The following is a 16823-nucleotide window of genomic DNA, read 5'->3' as shown; positions in this document are numbered from 1 at the left end:
TACTCAATCAAATCAGATTATACTCAAAGATTCTCCTTCCCATGGTTGTTTATGGAGCATCTTGTCATTGATGGGTGTAGTATATCCTCTGTCTTATGCTACCCAACTGAGACAGAGCTCATTGTAAGGTTTTTGATTGTTAGCACTTAGTCTCACCAGCATCTGAGGCCACATTTAAGGTCCCACTGTGGCTTTTATTGGCTTGTGGATTCTTGTGACTATGAAAGGGCTTTTTCAATTCCTCCAGCCATCTCAGACTTTCCATAACCCTCTCAAGGAGGGTGGTGAGCATAGGAAAATTTCAGCTGCACTTTCTCCTTTTCCTGTGGCTGTGAGAGACTTGAGCACGTGGGATCAGGAGGTTTCTCAGATTATCTCTGTGTGGAATTGCTCTGTTACAATTTCTGATTGCTGTTGTTATACCACGCTGGTTTTAGAGACTTGTCTCTGAGGCTTGGCATCTTCTTGGGTTTCAACCAGAAAGTGAGACTCATGTATCATTCCCCTTTTATATCCTTACCAAAAACATCTGGAATTTTTGATTTTTCCTATTGTCACTTACTCTGAAGCGAGGCCCAAATTGGGTCAGGTGGGTTCAGGGTGCCTTCTCAGATAACTATTAAGAGCATTTAACCCTCTGCTGGATACCTTTATTTGCCCCTCTGGATCCATTTCTGCACCATTCACCACCCTACTCAGTGCCCTAGAAGGTCAAATTATTTGGACTAAATCAGTTGGAACCCTTGCTCTCAGGGTTCTATTATCTCCCAATGAGGGATACCAGTAAGAGACTGGAGGTAGGAAGAGAGTGATATTAGGGTATTTATTCTTCTATTTCACTCCTACCAGGTTGCTGAAGGTTAGAACTCTTGTCAGACGACACTCTTCTAGGACTTTTCTTGGTTCTACTAACCTCTCTTTCCCCTTAGATCATTAGGCTGTGGTGGTAATAGCTCCCCTTTTTGTTATTCCCAGAATTTTTCACCATTTGGTTTCCCTTAAACCTACTTACATTTTGAAAATTATCCCTTTATTTAGCTCTCCATGTTGAATGCCTTCTTTTTTGCTCATAGTACCTTGACTGTTACAGTATTTGATAGCATAAGAGATCCTGGGAAACATAACCTCAAATTGGGATTCTGAAATTGGTTTTGTCACATAGCCAAGGACCACTAGTGAGCACTAGAGAGGAATGTAACATAGTAATCTGAATCATGTGACGGCATTAATGTTACTCAAATTATTACTAGTGGTGGCATGGGATGAAGTTAGTGTGGGAAATAAGGTTTTAGGAGATAAACTGGCTTTGTTAACCAATCACTATGGCAACATAATGAAATATAAAGGCTAGGTGGTCAGCTGACTTTTCAGATGAACTGAATATCACATACAGAGAAAATGACAAACTGAGGGCCTTGAATGATAATTCAGGGCATGAGTGGAAAATGAGAAAGTATCTATGTAAGCTTTCAAGGAATTTCTCATCTCCTGAAGTCTCAGGGAAAATATGGCTAAGGATCAAGATAAGGGCTTGACCCTAATGAAGGCAGGGAGCCAGCACCAACCATCTCAACACTTCCAAGTCTCTTATGCTAAGTTAAGGGCATTGATGGAGAAGAGAGATTAACTGAGCAATGAAAAAGGAAACATTGGACAGACACAGACAAGGCTATGGAATTTAAACTTCCAAATCTCAGTGAACCTTCCTTGATGTCAAAGTCATTCCTTTCTCTTGTTGAAACCAGGTGGATGTACTTTACAGATGCAAGATGAGGACAATGACCATAACAACCAATGTCTGTAGAGTGACAATCAGATGCGATGTCCCATAGGAAACTGTGAAGATGTCCACTTGTTTGTGGGTTCTTTAGGAATAAAATAGTTGGACAGTCTATGAGGTGATTCTTGACATCTACAGTGAGAAAGTCTAGATATAGTGTGCAAAAACTGAAATTAAGTCTCCTAAAGGGATTCATATACTCTTACCTACATCCAGAACTCAGCTAGTTCCCAGGTATAAAACACCTTAACTGATCAAACACTAGTATAGACTGGACTTTTTCTCTAAACCTTGCCCAGAAGGACCTATGGCCATTACCACATGTATTGAACTAAGGAATTTACCCAGAACTTCTGGGCATCCATAGGTCCTGCTTCTGAAATGACGCTAATTTCTGGAGACTCAAAATGTTACCAAAATACACTAGTCAGAGAGAAGACTATAGAAATCCCAGGTGGTGCACAGAATCTTGCCTGCTTTCTCCTTCCACTGGATTCATGGTGACTATACACCAATCACGTGGTTATTACTTTAATTCTAGAAAGTATAGTGCAAATGGATATACTTAACATTTAGTGGAACTCCCACATTGATCCCATGACCTATGAAGTGGGTGTTATTATGGTATAAAAGCCAAGTAGAAGTCCCTGTAATTAATTCTATCTCTCCAAGAAAATGAACCAAAAACTATAATGCCACATCTCTGGGGAATTTTAAAGAGTAGTGCCATCATCAAAGACTTGAAGAAACCAACATACTGGTTTGTACCTTATTCCCACTTAACCTCCCTGTTTGGTTTAAAAGTCCCTTGGGTTCTGAGAACGATTGTAGAGTTGCTGAAAATTCAGTTGGTGAGTTGCAACTGTGGTTCTAGATATGGTATTTTTATTGCAACAAATCAAAAGAACTCCTAGGCCATGCTATACAACGACAGACTTAGCAAACACTCCTTTTTTCAGTTCCTATCAGCAAATATGATCAGAAGCGAGTTAGATTCACTTGGAAGACAGCAATATGCCTTTACTTCCTGCCATAACAATATGTCAAATCTTCACCTCTTTATCCTTATGTGGTCTGGAGGACCCATTTTCATTTTGATATTCCAGAGCATATAATGCAGGTTCATTGAGAAGACAAAATAAAGGCTAGTTTTACTGGTGATTAAGAAAATGAAATTCCCCTAGATGCCTTAGTAAAACACGTGAATTCCAGAGGATGAGAGATATCTTGGAAATGTTGAGGTGCCACACTTGAGAAGCTTCTAAGGGTCCAGAGGTCTTGGACATGTCAAGATACCCTTTCTACAGAGAGATACAAATGGTGGCACCTTCTATCATTGCCAAAGAAGCAAAACACTCGGACCTCTTTGGATTTTGAAGGTGACACATAGTAGTTTTGAGTGTGCTGCTCTGACCTGTTCACCAGGTAACCCTTAACGCTCTCAGTTTTGAATTGCACCTGGAGCTATAAAATGCTGTGCAGGATATTCAAGGTATAGGGTAAACATTCTTGCCTCTTGCCTTTTGGCTCAGCAAATACATTAGTGTTAAGGGAGTCTGTCACAAATTGAAATGTTTTACAGAGCCTCTGATGAGCTGCACTAAGACTCATACTGCATTTTGTCAAAGGTCATGATCTATCCTGCCACAAAGTATTATCCATTTGAATGGATAATAGTTGTGCTGTTACTGGACTTCTGAAGTGTTACTGGACTTCTTTAGGGATGCACATCTGAACTAGGATGCCAAGTAATTTCAGAAAATTGCTTTGAAAGCCATGAAAGTGCCCACTGTAGATGTCCCTGCAAGACAGGACATACTATAAGTACTCTAATTAGCTGGTAGCCTCCAGCTGATGCAACTCAGGGATGCCTCATAACATGCACACTGAGGCCACGCTCTCCCTAGGATGCTCAATGAATAGTCAATGACTGAGCAAGGCAGTGGCACTCTGGCAGTGATACTAGAGCCAGGCCATTTCTGCCCAACATGAGACATCTATAAAGAACAATTTTGGCCCTGGAGCTCCCCATTGGTGTGGCTGGGACATTCTCAGGGCTGCAACACAGCCTGAGGCTCACCACTCTCCTTTCACAGGTATCAGACCTTCATCATAAGGTATATGCTCAGACATTTTGGCCACTATTTTTTTTAAATGAGTCGCTTGTTCTCTATCATTGAGTTTACAAAGTTCTTTGTATATTTTGGATACAAGTCCTTGTCAGAGTTGAGTTTTGAAAATATTTTCTCCCAGTCTGTGGCTTGACTTTTCATTCTCTTAACAGTGTCTTTCGAAGAGCAGATGGTTTTAAGTTTAATGAAGTCCAACTTAATTTTTTCCTTCATGGATTGCACTTTTGGTGTATCTAAAAAGTCATCACCAAACGCAAGGTCACCTAGATTTTCTCCTATGTTATTTTCTAGAAGTTTTATAGGTTTGCATTTTACGTTTAGGTCTATGATCAATTTTGAGCTAATTTTTTGTGAAAGGTCTAAGGTGACCCCATTATGTGGGAAGCTAATCATGTTCAAATAGGTAATTTAATGTTGGTTTGAAACAACAAATGTTCTGTAAATAGTGTCCTTTCAGGTAAGTTTTTGACAAAACTGCCCAGAGAGAGTTTGAGGCTATGTACTCTGATGAAGTATTGGATTGTAGGTATTTTATAAAACATATGGATTGGTTTTCAATCCATATGTGACAAGCAGATGAGATGAATGGAATCTTATGATGAAAACTCAGGGGCTCTTGCCTGGATAAACGACTACAACTTACAGATGGTGGCAACAGAGGGATATATATAAGGACGTTTAGTATTTAGGATCATTTAAAATTTACTTTAGAAAGCTGTACCGGTAATCTTAAGCACATGAATAGGTATAAGATTGTCTTCCAAATTCTACGCCAGTGATGATAGGGTAAAATGGTTCTGATCTTGAAATATTTTAAACCATGTAGAATCATTATAGAAAAACATCAGTAATGCTGTTTTTGAACTTCTTACTTTCTCATTGAACGAGAAAGTATGAATTACAATATAAAAATGAATTAAGTTGCTGTAAGAAGTAATTTAATGTAAGCAAATTGAATTTTGGAGAATGTCTGCCAAAGACAATAATTTTTAATTTGGAGAAATTGATATCATGCCACTCTTTCAGACATAATTAGATACCAGTTCCAATTGTCTACTGAGGACCCTTCTGGTTCCCCTTAATAAAACATTATTATCAATAAATAGAAAGATTTGGCTAATTCTCTATGGCAGGCGTGGTATGCATTTAGTTAATCTAAAAGTGGCTCTAAGTAATTCTGGTGTAAGTAAAAAGGGGCCCAGAACACTCCATTGTTAAATCTAATTCTTGAAATTGTCTAGCACTGTCAGGAGATATATTAAAAGAGTTGCATGCATAGGTCTTAGGGATTAATTGGCTAGGGGATGACTAGGAAGAGAAAACCAAAACAAGTGGAAGACAAGTGAACGGCTGATGTGTTTTCATACAGCCAAAGACTCTTTAGATTTAAGCATGTATCTTTCCAATATCTTCACTATTTTGTTTCTTCCTAAAGTACATTGTCCAGTGTGGGTCTGCTAATGTTAAACTTTGTTTTTGTTCTTTCCAAAAATGGTTTTTTTTCTCATTTTTGAAGGATAGTTTTGCAGTGAATGGATTTTCATTTGATCTCTAGGTACTGTTACTATATCATTCCACTCTTTATCTTTTATTGTTGCTATAGAAAAATCTGCTTGTTTTATTTTTGTACAAAATCTGATTTTTTATTTGCTAATAAGATGAGCTTGTCTACTGTGTTCTTGTTTATAATAGATCTAGTATTCATTTATTTTGCAGTGTCTGATTTTTGTCCTATTTGAATTTCAGCTACAATCCTGACCTGGATTTCCTGAGACAGCCTTGTATCTTTATTTAAAAATTCCCACTTTCAGGCCAGTCCCAGTGGCCTACTGGTTGAGTTCAGCATGCTCTGCTTTGGCAGCTCAGGTTTGGTTCCCAGGTGTGGACCTATACCACTCATAAGTGGCCGTGCTGTGGTGACGACTCACATACATAAAGAAGAAGATTGGCATCAGATGGCTCAGGGTGAATCATCTTCAGCAAAAATAAATAAAAATAAAAATAAAAAAAGGGCTGGCCTCATGGCCTAGTGGTTAAGTTTGATGTGCTTTGCTTCTGTGGCCCAGGTTCAGTTCCTGGGCATAGACCTACACTACTCATTGGTGGCCATGCTGTGGTGGCAACCCACATACAAAACAGAGGAAGATTGGCACACATGTTAGCTCAGGGTGAATCTTCCTCAGCAAAAAAATAAATAAATAAAAATAAAAATTCCCACTTTTGTTTATTTGAAGTAAGCTAATAGGTGTATTAGTTTTCTACTGTTATATAACAAACTACCACAAAAGTAGCATCTTAAAACAACATCTATTTATTAGCTCACAGTTCTATATGTCAGAAGTCCAGATGAGGATGACTGGGTTGTCTGCTCAGGGTCTCACAAGGCTGAAATTAAGGTGTTGGCAGGATGTATTCTCATTTGGAGCACAGTGTCTTCTTCCAGGCCCAGTCAGATTATTGGTGGAATGTAGTTCCCTGAGTTTGTAGGACTGAGGTCCCCATTTTATTGCTGGCTGACAGCTGGGGCCATTCTCAGCTCCTATAGCCTGCCTGCATTCCTTGCCCCATGGCCCCTCAATCCTCAAAGCTGACAATGGAGAATATCCATTGTGTCAGAGCCCTGGGAAGCTTCAAATTTCTGACCCCAGGAAGAGGCCAGTCCCTTTTAATGATTCAACCAATTAGGTTCAACTCACCCTGGATAATCTCCCTTTTTAAAGTCAATTGTATCATATAACAAGCTAAGCACAAGAAGAAAATCCATCATATTCAAAGTCCAGAGGACTACACAAGGCACATTTACCAGGAGGTAGAGTCCGTGGTGTTCATCTTAGAATTTTGCCTACCACAACAGATGTATAGCAATTATCAGTGAATTCTAATTAATTAAGAGAAAGTTGTCAAGAAGGAAGTTTCTAGTAGGTAAAGTTTTGTTTTGGGAGAAAAATCTAGCTATTGTTTTAATATACTCACTTAGATACTTTGAATCCTCATGAATATATATTTACTGGTATGCAAATGATTCATTTGGTTTAAATTTAACATTGTATTACTAACATGTCAAATTTAAATAATTAGCGGAGATGGGAAAGTGGAGACTGCATTCTGGAATCTATTTTTTAATTACGAAAAGAGCTCTGCTTCTGCATATATTAATTTAAGATTAAGACTTCTCTCCAGTTTGCTTGTTATTGCTTCCTCTTTTTACATCTTTGGCTGGAATGATCTTATTCTAGGTATGGCTTTGCCAATTTCCCCCCATTAGAAAGGATTACTAATTGAATTGCCTCTTAAGTAATAGATTTTGCTTACTTAACCTTGGCAAGCCTTTGCCTGTTCCCATTGTTGCCTGGAAATACGATTTGTCTGTGTAAGAACACTAATCTTTATCCTGATCCTATGGTTTTAACCATCTTCGGTTTATCCTCTAGTGTTTGATTTCATCCAAGGAGGCAGTTGGTGAGACTAGCGTTAACGCACAAGTGTCTTTCTTTGAAGCCTATTTCAGATCACAGTATATATTCAATGAAGTGGAAAGAAAGTTGAGGTGCATATTTTTTGCCACTTCAGCTGGACCATGCTTCAAAATTTGTTTTCATTAGAAATAGAGCCTTGGATAAATGGCTGAATTCATCGCTTTCCGCACCTCAACATCCAGACACAGAGTTTTCCTTTCCTCCCTAAGAGTTTGTTCAGGTTCCTCAATATTGAAGTCACCTTAGAACTAACAACCAACCCAAAAGGCGCTTATCAGCTATAGTCCTTCCTGTATCGTACCCAGGGGCAAGGAAACAGACGCTGGAAGGCTCCCTCTCAGGACAAGTGATCATGAGGGTAGGATGTGAGCAACCTTTTGAGAGAACAGAAACGAAGTCCTGCTGTCTTCGCGTTGAATAAGTCTCTGAGTCTATCTGATCCTAATCATAACTTCTGTAGGAAAGGACCTTGACTCATTCCCACCCGTCTCTCTTTGGTACACAGAAAAGGAGTTTGGTGGGCACGTTAGAAAAGAAAGAAAACAGAGCGGGGAGGTGGCGGCACCGGGAAGGCCTGGCGCGGAGCCCCAGATGCGCGAGTCTGGAGCGGAAACGCAGGGCCGGCGGCGCGATCGGCGGCGGAGGCCGGCGCAGCGCGAGCCCGGAGACCCCGGCCGGCCCCGCCGCGGTTGCCCGGACACGGACTAACGGACCCGGAGCACCTTGGCCGCCGGCGCCACGGAGCCGGCGGGGTGGGCAGGCGCGGCGCGGGGAGCAGGGCGGAGCCGGTGAGTCGGGGGCGCCTGGTCCCGGTGCCCCGGGGGCGCCCACTGCTCTGGCCGCCTGCAGGGCTCCCGCGGGCAGCATCCAGACCTGAGTCCCCCTGGCCGCCTACGCCAGGATTATCTCCTATTCGGGGCCACCCCTTAGTTAATCAGTCCCTTCAGGGAGGCTGAGGCGAGTTTGAGAAAAATCCCCCCGGCCTGGGGAAGGAATGGAGTCTCCCTCCACTGGCCGCCCAGCTGTACTTCACATTGTCTAGAACTGCCTCCCTAGGGTCTTAGTATTCTTTTAAAGTAATTACTTCTACCTTTTATTTTGCTTATAAGACCTGTTTGTCGTGGCTCGTCTATTATTATTTTGAATTATTTATATTTCTTCTTTTGATATTTCGTTTTTCAGTGTCTGTCCAATCAAATACTGCACATCTGTCTAGGGGAGAGGCTAGGAATTTTGGATTTCTTTATTTGCTCTATAGGACCCAAATGAGATGATCCACAGCAACACTTCCCTTCCGCAGATGAGGAAAGTGAGGCTCAGAGCCGATATACGACTGGACCAAGGTCAGAGAATTATCAGCTTCGACCCAGGAGACTAAGGGTCTCTTGACTACCAGTTCAAAACATTTTCTGTTATTCCTTTTGACATTCATTGGCTGCTCAGTAAATATTTGTGATTGACTTGGTAGCTTCCCGGACCTACTTATTATTGCATGATCTCTCTGGGCATCTTGACCCAAATGTAGCATTTCTGAGGTGTGTCCCCCCCACCCCCCAATAATTGTTTCTTGGTCCTGCTGTGGCAATAGGTTTGAGGACGCTACTCACCAACGTGAAGAACTCAGAGATGAGTGGATGGCTAATTGTGAAACACGTCCAACAGTCTGAAGGATTTTGAGCTTTTGGTTTATGTTGAATTAGTATCTAGACAACATTTATATGTGAGGCCAGTGCATATCTATCTTGAATATATAATACTTCTCATTCCCTTGTATTCTTAAGGCTTTATTATTAACCATATTTGGCTAATTTCCAGAACTATCAAAAATATACATTTGAACATTAGTCCACCCATTCTCCCTGGTGGGGTCCCATTATGTTGGTAACCGCCAGAGCTCTCATCCGCAGCCCCGCCTTCCCTCCTCTGCTCTCTTCTCAGACTCAACATAACCTCACACTCAACTAACCTGTCACTACATCCTCAGAGTTTGTTCTTCCTTCTCTGTTCCCTCTGTCAGTGGATGAGCTGCATACACTCTTCATTCTTTTTCCCTTTGACTGTGTTCTTCGTTCTCACATTGGCTTATTCCACCAGGCTAGACCCGTGACTTCCAAGAGCTCTGGACACAAATTCCCAACTTCACACCTAACAAGAAAATCTAGAAACACCCTAAGATAGACTTTTCTTGGCCCCAGTTGGTTCACCTGCCTGTCCCTGGAGCACTGATGTTGGGGATGGGGCTGCTGGAATTGACAACTACCTATCAAATCATGTGGATCCAGTGGGAAAGCAATTTGTCAAAAGAAAGGAGCTCTGTTTCTTTCAAAGGAAGGAACGCTTCTGGGGAAAAAAAATGAAAACAATATTTGTCTACCCAGAGTTTATCTAGGCATATGAGATTAAAGGCTAATGAGAATATTGGGTAGAGAATTGCTAAAATGTTAGACGCTGGAGTCCAGACAAAATGAAAGGAAAAGGATGTATGAGAAGAAAGAAAAAGCAGAGGGATTAAGCAGCTGGAATACTCAAAGTAGCTGAAGATTTGTATTGCGCTAATGATGTAGGGAGAGAATTGGTTTGATCACAAGCATTTGGAGTATGTACCTGGTGGAAAAGTAGTATATCCACAAGCAGATGGTTGCATGGGTGAGCCGTAATGACCATGATGTCTTGTTTTCTGCACAATACTAATGCTAATAAAATATATATGGCATTTTAAAATTGGTGTTGAACTTTTAACCTCAATCATAATGCTATGGATACAAAAACTATCCAGATGAGAACAGGCTATTTATTCAGAGCTTGCTATAGTACGAGAGTCAGCCACCATCACTTGCATCGGGCAGACACTCAAAGGCAGACAGGGGAGTAAGTTTTGTGGTGGGAAAAGGGAAGGCTTCAGCTGTGCTCTAATTGGAGGTTGTTGGCATGTGGAAGCTGGAAGCAGGCTAAGTAGAAGTGGGGCATCCTATGTAATTGGTTTGGGGAGCTTATTTGGCTTTCTCTGATTGATCCTGAATTGGAAGCATAGACAAGTATGAGGGAAGCTGGCAGTCACTGACAAAGTCCTCACTATTCTGGGCTGATTATTGCAGAGCTTGTGGTTTGGCTTCCCAGGCTGGTTGGTGCAGAGGTTGTGGGTTAGAATTCTATTTTTATATATAGTCTGGCCATTGTTGATTTGTATATTCAGTCTCAAAGCTCATAAAAGTTCAGTTACGTAAATTTAAATTTACCCTCATATTAGAAAGCAGATATGGAGAGAGGTGGACAGGTTAAGTATTATATCCATGAATATATAACTTGTTAATGAACATCATTCTCTGAGTTTAAACCATTATCATTTATCAAGAACTTATTATATGCTGGTCAGTGGACTACACATTTTTCATATATATCTCTTCCTGCATTAATCCTCACAATAACGCTGTGAAGCATTATTACTTTCACCATTTTCCTGAGGAGGAGATTGATGCTCAGATACACAAAGTACCTTGCCCAAGGTCATATAGCTAGTAAGGGGCCCACATGGAATTTAATCTCACATCTAACTAACTTAAAATCTGTGTTCTTTGGCGCTCTATAAGCTGTCTGATGATCTCCCACTTTCATCATATATCACTTTATTTCGCCTTAGTTTGTATCTATGAACATTACCGTTTAGGCTCGTTTCCTGGGTACTTAAAGAATGTTTGTGTGAACACAGGTAATTAAATGATCTTTCTGTGGGAACTGAGGGATTCGACCCACCCTTAGGACGCTGGACAAGCTTTGGATTTTACCACAAATCAATGAAATGGATGAGATGCCGAGGCATGATAAATCAGGCAGTGAAGGTGGAGGGCTGGCAAAAGGGTTGAAAAGGCTGTGAAAGAACACAACACAGAGAGTATGGGTACATAGAATGGATTGATTCCCTTAATAAACTAATCAAATAGTTTATGGGGGAAAAATCAGTTATTCAAATCTCTCTGTCCTGATGGTTACTAAGATGTTTCGTGGACAAACTAGGCAATTATTTTTGTATCTTTAAAGATTTTTTGTGTAAATGAGACTTTATTAGTTTTTTTTTTTCCTTGAGGAAAAAACCATCCTCAGGAATTGTAATTTTTGAGTACAAAATTTATACTTGTGCCAAATTCCTCGAGAAACTGAAAAAGCTGAATATTTTTGCTAGTAGAGTTACGGTAGCCAGTGTTAATGATGTGTTAATCACCTTCAGTGTTCCACTGCTTATGGAACTCAGTTTAATCAGTTTATGCTCTCAAAACAACTTTATAACAGGAAAGGATATAGCACAGAAACAACAGAAGAAAGATATGCATGGAAAAGTGTCCTGAGATCTCAGGCACAGATTTCTTTATTCTCCCACCTCTGGGTCACACAGGTGCTCTTTGTCTGTACAGGTGTGTAGCCACTACTGGTGCGCATCTGAAGCACCTCTGTAGCAAGAAACCCAAATCGCTCATGGCAGAGATCTCTTATAATGAGCTCCTCATATAGACACATTCTAGCTGTGTTACTGGCCTATACTTTGAAAGCCCCCTTCCCTGGGCTCTACTGAAATTAGATGCAATTATAAATCTGATTATTATTACTAAGCAATCCTGGCAGGCTGATACATCCTGCTCTGAAACAGCTCACAGACCCATGGTTACAAAACATCATTTATCGTTAGTTAATGCGTTCCATAGCATTGGCCAAGAGTCAGTAGCTCTGGAGATAAGCTACAATTAATACAAACCAGCTAAGATGAACCATTATTTGCATAGCCTATGGACACAGCAACTTTAAACTAAGTGCCCAAGTATTTTCCACGATAGAACTAGTAAACAAACATCTTCTCTTGCATCTACATATCACTTCATGTATAGCTCTTTCCATCTCATACTTGTTCAATTTCTGGAAAGAGTGGTCCATTCATGCCTTTTCTTCTTCCCCACTCATTCGCTCCTGGGGTTCTTCCTACTTAATGTCTGCTACAGTCATTTAAAGGAAATGTTCTTGTTAAGGTCACCCGTGACCTGTTGCTATATTAAACAGAATTTATCCCCCTAGTTTTTATCTTATGTAACTTTTTTGAAGTTCTTTAGGTTGTTAGCTGCTTCTTGAAACTCCTTTCTCTTGGTTTCTATGACCCCATTCATTTCTGTTTTCCCTGCAATTTTTCTAGAAATTGTTAATGTTAATCTTCTTGGCTTTCATTGTCAAGATTGCTTTTTGTTGTGGTTGTGTGATCTCATTCAACCACCAGCTCCACAATGCTAATACCCAAAACTCTAGCTCCAATCTTTCTCATGAATATTGGACACACATATATTATAACCATTAAAAAGCACCCAAATGTAAAATTAAAATGGTCCTCTCTCCTCTACACGCTAGCTGTTCTTTCTCACATAGACCCAGTTTAGGATAATGGCAGTGCCATGTATTCATTCCCTTATGCTAGAAATGTGGGAATTAATCTAGATTCCTCTTTCTCTGTTACTTGCCACATCCAATTTCTCATTAAATCATGCTATCTGTGCCTCTTAATTACTTTTCGGTTCTTTCTTCTCTCCATTTCTACTTTCTCTGACTTAATTAAAAAAATATTTACCTTCATTACTTCAGCAGTCTTCTTCTCCATCATTTTTTGCCTCAAATCATGCTCTCCTCCAATTAACCCTCCATGGCATGGCACTGTAATGTGATGTCTGTTCACTGATGTCTTCCTACAAAAGATTTTAAATGCTTAGAAAGAAGTCTTGCTTATTTTTGTATCTTCAGTGCCTAGTATATAACATACATCAAATAAATATTTTTTGAATGAATAAATGAATATAGATTTTGGAAAATATGTATGGAAAATGATACTGACATGTTCTAGAACAATGTTGCCCAAAAGACTTTTCTGCAATGATAAAACTGTTCTAGAACGCAGTGGTCATTAACTACCTGTGGCTATTGAGTGCTTGAAGGTGGCTAATATAGCCAAGGAGCTGAATATTTAAGTTTAAAATTTAATAGGGCTAGTGTCTATAGTATAGGACAGTACAGCTCTAGAAAATAGGCCCAGAAACTGTTTTTTTAAAAAAATTTTAATTAACTTTTAAGTGAAATAAACTAAAAGCAGTTTTCTTTTCTGTTCCATTAATCATCACCACTTCAAAGTAAAATTCTGGAGATGTTCTCTCACACAGAATTCAACAATACCATAGAAGAATTATTTTTGAACACTTAATATTTGCCAAGAGCTGTGGATTCAAAGAGAAATAAAGCACATGATTCCTGCATTCAAAGATGTAGCAGGAAAATGCCACCTGGAAATGAAATTTGATTTCTGAAATATTGAAATTTGAGGGAAATTTTGAAGAGTTGATTAAGACTGTGGGAAAGAACATTTTCAACTATTTTTGCCTGTTCTTCCTCTTCCTCCTTCCACATCTAGATTCTGAAGTAGCAAATGGGAGTGGAATTGTCAAAATTATACTTGCGATGATGATGGGAACCATCTCAGATCCCAGCATCTACCCCTCCTGAAGTAAGGTGATGATGAACTTCTGCTGGTTTCTTGGACCTCATTAGTTTTCCTTATGTCTCCTCCCTTTTGTACCCTCTATTTTGTGTCTGCTGGAGAATCTCATTTGCTTTCAGATTTATTAATTCCTTTGCATTCTGTAATATGATGTCAAAGATGACCCAATATCATATCCCTCTGGCTCTAGACAATTTCATCAAACTGTTTCATTCATTATAACTGGCTCTTGGTGGTTTGATAGCAAATTTTCAATCAGTAGGACAGCATTTATAGCCAAGCTAATTTAGATTAGTTAGCAAATATTATGCCATGAGGTCATGTATAAAATCATAACAGTAGGGCCCAAACATGTAGTACATAATGTATTTCTTTACCCACTAATTTGAACATTTCCATAGAAAACTGCAATAAGAAGCTCTTGGCATAATTTCTTTGTAATAAATTCTGAATGCTACTTATTACTTTTGATTTTCTTATTCTCCAGATGGCTACGCATTTGTGCTCTATTTGTCTGTTATTTCACTAAGCACAGATTTCTTAATGGGTGCTATTATTTATTTATTTTTATTTGTATCTTTGGTTTGTCTTGCAGCAAATAAAAACTGTTTCTCTTAACTGATAATTTAAGGACAATAGGAAATTAGTGGGATGCTTAATTTTCTAGTGCGATTTAATATTTCTTGAGAGCTAGACCACTGGATGACTTTTGATTTCTATACTGAACATTAACAATTGAAATCATTTAGTAGTGAAAATTATATAATTCCTAGAAAATATACTAAGTATTTCTTGTATTGAGATCTTTGCTAAGTCATAGTACTTTAAAAAATCCAAATGTTTATATTTTAAAATCTTTCAAAAATAGAATCATTAATGAAAGCATTACTTACTTTTTTTCCCTGTGGCATAATGATTACTTCATAGTGACATCCATTTTGATTTTCTTTTATAGAGTATAAGAAAGCATACCTTTCCATGCAAAGAAATTGCTCCTGGTGAATTATTGGCCAGTCGTGGAGTGGGAAGCTATTAAGGTGCATTACTGTTTAGAATGAAACATGTAATAGGAAACCTCAGTATTTTATTAAATTTTCTCAACTAACAGCTTAAAGCTGTAGTTAGAGGGAAATAAAGCTTCATTGTCAAGCTTCACCCTATTCTTCTTTATTTTCTTATTAGTTTTAGTCTCATATTTTCCTCCCCTTTAGATGACTTACTGGGCTCTGGTAAAGAGCTTAAGAGGAGGAACACTGAGTGAAGAGTGGGTGATGGGAGCAGTGCATTACCTGTTTTCAATTTAGTCCTTGAAGACCTCTAGGAGGCAGAAAAACCCATGACCTTTGTCAAGGTCATATTCAAGGGAGAGTTAGTCTTTCCATTTTTATTAAATTTTAATTTGGTAGTTCATATGAACTAGACTTCTTTCTTATTTAGCAACATATGCTTTGTATTAATTCAGGAGCTCGCATTTTGGGGAAGATCTTTTAGGAATCTGGATGAATAAAAATCAGATATACTTTGGAGGCTCCAGGCCAATGTGTGGATATCCTTTTGCAAAGCAGAGAAATCAGCACTAGGTAACAATTCTCAATAGAATTTTAGAAATATCACTTGTGGGCAAACTCAGGATTCCTCTCAGATTATCCAATCTTTAAACCCTACAAGGTTTATAAAAATGACAGGCAGAATGAAGAGTATTTCATTAGAAGAATAAACAGATCTTGGTGAGTGTTGTTGAAATTTCTAAACCAATGTCAAAAAACACCGAGTAGATTCTTCATTATTCAAGTATAACCTCAAAATAGTTGGTAATATCAGAGTCTTTCTTATAAAGGCCATAAAGAAACCTCCGGAAAGGTCATATTTTATGTACCTTAATACTATGTTAATCAATGTAACTGAGTTGTCAACATTTACTTCCTTAATAGACAATAAACTTGAAAAATTTTAAGGCAGCTGCTTGTTGATACCTTTAATAAGTAATTAAATCAACGGGCAAAGGCATGCAATTTTCTAAAATATTTTCTGTGGTTTCTTTTACTAAAGCATCATAAACAAAGCATAGAAAGAAACAGCAAGAAGATCATGCTTTTCCCATTGCTAGGTCAGGCCTTCTTTAGAAAAATTACTAGAAATGTTTTTCAAAAGAGATTTATTTCTTCATTGCTGAGGGGCCTAGAGTATGTAAAACAGGAGGAAGAGCCCTTAATAGTACATGCACCTAGGGGTGTGTGTGTGTGTGTGTGTGTGTGTCTGTGTGCCTGTGTACCTGTGTGTATGGGAAGAGGACAGTGAGGGTTTAATACTAACATTTGGGCTGGAGAAATATGTTACTGCCATCCTTAAGTGAAATTTATAGTTCCATAAGAAAAACTCTGCTAAAAGATGGTTAAAATCTGCTAACAATATACTTTTATTGGTAGAGAAGGCATAGCTCTTAGTCCACGAACTGAGTTGTGTAAAGAATACCACACAAAGTTTTTCTCTAAATCAACTAAATTCCAACACAGTGGCCCCAATCCCACCAGTTCAGCAGGAAATTTACCATCATTCAGTCTTGGTATCACTCTGTCTCCCTGCCCACACCCAGCCAAACCATTTGTGCCAAGTATCTGGGGTCTTTGAGAACATCCGGAGGTGTGGTCACTGTTCCACCCAGCACCCTCCTTCCATGTGTCATCTGTTCCACTGGGAGTTCTAGCCTCTTCTTGAGCCTGTTAGATTACACAGCTCTGCTTGTTTGATGCCCCCAAGAGCGTGGAAGCTGAGTCCAGTTGGAAGTCCTCCTGTCTGTGATGCAGTCTTTCCGACTGCACCCAGCAGTCATCCCCATGACCCCCAGATCTAGTCACCTCCTTGGTTGTTGCCACAGCCTTCTTGGACTCACAGACCTCCTTCATCACCAGAGCTTAGGG

General features: G+C 39.3%; 1 protein-coding gene across 6 annotated transcripts in view; it reads left to right on the top strand.

Annotated features, from left to right (window-relative positions):
- Window positions 1-8016: 8016 nt before the first annotated feature.
- CCDC178 (coiled-coil domain containing 178) overlaps window positions 8017-16823 on the top strand; it is a 394579-nt gene continuing 385772 nt past the window's right edge. The window contains exons 1-4 of one of the 6 annotated variants that reach the window (XM_070627549.1): window positions 8065-8176; window positions 8571-8731; window positions 14861-14942; window positions 15368-15485. The gene's annotated coding sequence lies outside the window, so the exon portion shown is untranslated. Of the gene's footprint in view, window positions 8177-8570; window positions 8732-14860; window positions 14943-15367; window positions 15486-16823 lie in introns of all 6 variants that reach the window. The other 5 variants (XM_070627551.1, XM_070627548.1, XM_070627547.1 and 2 more) reach the window with 5 other exon arrangements.

This window comes from Equus przewalskii, chromosome 7, assembly GCF_037783145.1.
Source record: "Equus przewalskii isolate Varuska chromosome 7, EquPr2, whole genome shotgun sequence".
In the NCBI taxonomy this organism is placed as follows: domain Eukaryota; kingdom Metazoa; phylum Chordata; class Mammalia; order Perissodactyla; family Equidae; genus Equus; species Equus przewalskii.
Note: the sequence above shows the minus strand (reverse complement) of the source record. Positions and strands in the feature narration are given on the sequence as shown.